This window comes from Choristoneura fumiferana, unplaced genomic scaffold (assembly GCF_025370935.1).
Source record: "Choristoneura fumiferana unplaced genomic scaffold, NRCan_CFum_1 Sck3bRy_101;HRSCAF=286_pilon, whole genome shotgun sequence".
Taxonomy (NCBI): Eukaryota; Metazoa; Arthropoda; class Insecta; order Lepidoptera; family Tortricidae; genus Choristoneura; species Choristoneura fumiferana.
In genome coordinates, this window is record NW_027412783.1 from 16,135 (window position 1) to 19,758 (window position 3,624).

Genomic DNA, 3,624 nt, shown 5'->3' on the forward strand with positions numbered 1-3,624 from the left:
TAGATTCCAACGCGTATTGTATGGCGTGTCCGCCCTGTGGTATTAGCATAACGGACGAGATATATTTGAACACTTTTGACACATCCCAACTTCTTGATATTTAGGTTAGCTGGTCTAAGTCTAGTCCACACCTTAAAAAAATTGTCAAGTGCAAGTCGGACTCGTATATGAAGGGTTCCGTAAATAGTTCAGTAAAAGTATTTCTTAAAATTCTTATAATATAAGTTTTTTGCTGACTGTACTTTATGCCCCTGGTTACCAAAGTACTCGTCAAGACGACAAACGAGTCCAAACTCGATGTACGGCATGATAATCGGAAGCAATAATGCATCGGATTATCATGTCGTACATTATTGTGCGTACACTATATTATACTATCGAAGCTTTTATAAAATTCAAACGACATAGCTACCCGTTGCTAGGCGACTCGGTCGCCTTAGCAACGGCTAATAACGCCTAGCAACCAAAAAACGCTGAAAAAACACGTTTCTTGTATGACGACCCCCTTTAATTTGTAACTTTATTTTATTTTTAGTATTTGTTGTTATAGCGGCCACAGTAATACATAATCTGTGAAAATTTCAAGTGTCTAACTTTTACGGCTTAAGAGATAGAGCCCTGTGACAGACGGACAGACAGACAGACAGCCAGACAGCGTAGTCTCAGTAATAGGGTCCCGTTGGCACCCTTTGGGTACGGAACTCTAAAAATCTTTTAACACTGCCAGTCATTTAGCTGCTGGTCTACTAATAATAGGAGGGAGACCGCTGACCTCATAGAGTTAAGGGTTCTGTATGAAGCACCCTAATTGTAATTTACTGCAAAAAAGTCTAATACCTGTGATAGATATGGGTGCATTTAAAACAATACATTTTAAGATTGGTTTTTTGGAATCTTTTTGTATTTTTTATTTCAATTCCAAATTTTACTTTTACGGTCATCCCGTAAAACCTAAATTGAAAATACAAACTGAAATATAGATGCACAGAAAAACCAGAAAAATAAGACCAGCACTGGGAATCGAACCCAGGTCCTCGGCATTCCGTGCCGCGTGCTATACGCTACACCACTGCTGGACAACCATGTATGTAATCACTCAGTTTTTGACAATAAATGATTGATTGATTGAAAATATATTTATTTTACAATAATGAGGCTTTGTATAGTCTGTCAAAAAAGAGAAGAAATTAAAAAGTGGCAACACTGTAGTGTCCTCCCTTTTTGGTTTGACAGGGTTTGAAAGGGATGACACTACAGTGCTGCCACTTTTTAATTTCTTCTTTTTTTTGACAGACTATAATGACGGGTAAAATTACTGGTAGTCTGTAAAATAAAACTGACATGACAATTTTGACAGATCTGTGGCAATGCTAATTTTGTTATTTTGGCGAAACTAGATCATGTTCGATACCCAAACGATCCGACAATATCTGACACAGTCGTGTCTGTCATACCTGTGGCAAGCAACGTCACGTCACGTCCCCCCCGCGTCCACTGCTTGCGTCTGACTTCCTCGCTTCGCGTTCCGCGATCGCCTGCGCTAGCCTCCGTTGAATCGAGTACACTGCCCGGTTCAACAAACAAGCAAAGCAAAGCTAAGCTAGTGTAGCGAGCCCAGCCCAACCCATGGTCGTCTGAAAGCTTGCTTTGCGTTTGCGTAGCCCTGCGACAGCGCGAACGCGCCCTGTTTCTTCACATTCACATCAATATTAGCTCGAGCTTTATTTTAAGTATTTCATTTAAGTTTTTTTCAGTGAAACGTTAATTGTGTAGTGTTTGCAGACAGTGTTATTATGATTTTATTTTACAATCTTGCGGCGTAGTACGAAGATACGACTTTTGCGTCGCCGGTGTTATACAAGCAGGAATATGAATGACAATGGATGCATTCACCTGAATAATTTTAAGGCCGCCAAGGGATCTAATCCTTATAAAATTGTGCATGCATTTTTTGTTTCTTGCACCTCTTTTGAAGCCAGAAGATATAAGGTAAGTTGCGCAGCTAGTGAAGTCAATGTGAAGTAAATTCTTGAGAGACATTGACAATAATTGACATCATTTGAAACATACAATTTATTTTCTCTCCTCATTGGCAAGAGTTCAGGTTACGATAAAAGCCTTCATCACTATTATTGTGCAAACTAGAAAATTAGGTCCAGTCTGTAAAATTAGTAATCAGCTGATTATTGTAATCTTTGACCCCAAACAGCTGATTATCGGATTGAAGTGTCGCGTCGAATGCGGCATGACTCATGCCTTCCTTCCTGTAAATATCTCGGTATATTTCTTATTAAAGTGACTTAAATTATTATAGTAATATTAGAATAATGTTTACCTATTACAGTAATATTTTATTTTTATTTTTTAGTATCAATAAATAGTTCTTAATACTCATTTATTACTTGCTTATAAATAGTAAGGCCATTGATTAAAACTTCTTAATTCAAATGAACTTTTTTACTTTTCAGGCTACATCATGTCTGTGCTTCACTTGTGGCCAGCCAGGGCCACGCATGCATTCTTGCCTGCATTGCATATTTTTTGCTTGCTATGCTGGCCACATTCAAGACCATTCTAAAACCAAAAAGCATTTTCTTTATGTTGATTTGAGCTATGGAAACATATTTTGTGCCCAATGTCAGGACTACATTTATGACAAAGAATTCACAGAAATTGCTATGACTCATAGATTAAAGGAAGCAAAGTAAGTAACCAGATTTTAACATAGATATAGCCTAATTAGTATGCTACTCACACTTAAGCATTGTTAGATACACCCCTAGGCACTTTTATTTGTTCTTCAAATTCATAAGCAATTTGAACTGTCTTGATAAAAAAATACAACCAAATTGATAACCTTCCTTCTACTATTTTGGAAGTAGCAGCAATAGCAATATACCTGATCTATAGTGCTTAAGTTGGTGTAATTTAAGAAGCCTACTTTGCCCTTTGTCAATCTGCAATGCAAAGACAATAATAGTTTTCAGTTTTTTAAATTGTATTGTATAGGAAACTTTAAAACGCATAGTTCTGATGACAATTGTCATTAGAACATGATTGTATTGATACAATCATATTGACTGTGACAATGTACAGCAGGGGTTGGCAATGTGCGGCCCAAGAACTATCTTCTTGCGGCCCGCAACTGTTTTGTAATATCACTTATAGTACCTACCTACAATAAGTTATTATCCTTGGTTTGGATAGGTATTTAACTAAATGTAAACAAAACAACGTCAATTGGAGTTTTTTTTTTTTTTTTTTTTCTTCTAATATTTTAACGAGGCTTTAGCACACCAAATGTGACTATGTCAGCCTCATGGGGAGCCTCAGATATATACACCACACTAAAGACAGATATTACACTCTCCCTTGCACTGAAACCACGTCTCTGGATGCAAAGGCCCGTCCAATGAATCTGTAAATTCGCGTCGCTTCTTCTGAAAGCGGTCGACTGAGAATTACATTTACACCTCCATTGAACAAGCCCATACCATCCAAATACCTGACTCTGATCTCCTTATTCTGATCACATTCCACAAGAAAGTGAATAAGGTCTTCAGTCTTATCACATCCCATACACAAAGGTGATTGCACAACTCTCATCAAATGCAAAAAACAATT

The 3,624-nt window shown here is 37.5% G+C and overlaps 1 long non-coding RNA gene across 1 annotated transcript; it reads left to right on the plus strand.

The window, feature by feature from the left end:
- The first annotated feature begins 1,447 nt into the window (after positions 1-1,447).
- Positions 1,448-2,773, plus strand: LOC141444959 (uncharacterized). Its single transcript, XR_012453246.1, has 3 exons — positions 1,448-1,559; positions 1,755-1,989; positions 2,469-2,773. It is a non-coding gene; the product is annotated as an uncharacterized lncRNA (long non-coding RNA).
- The last annotated feature ends 851 nt before the right edge of the window (positions 2,774-3,624 follow it).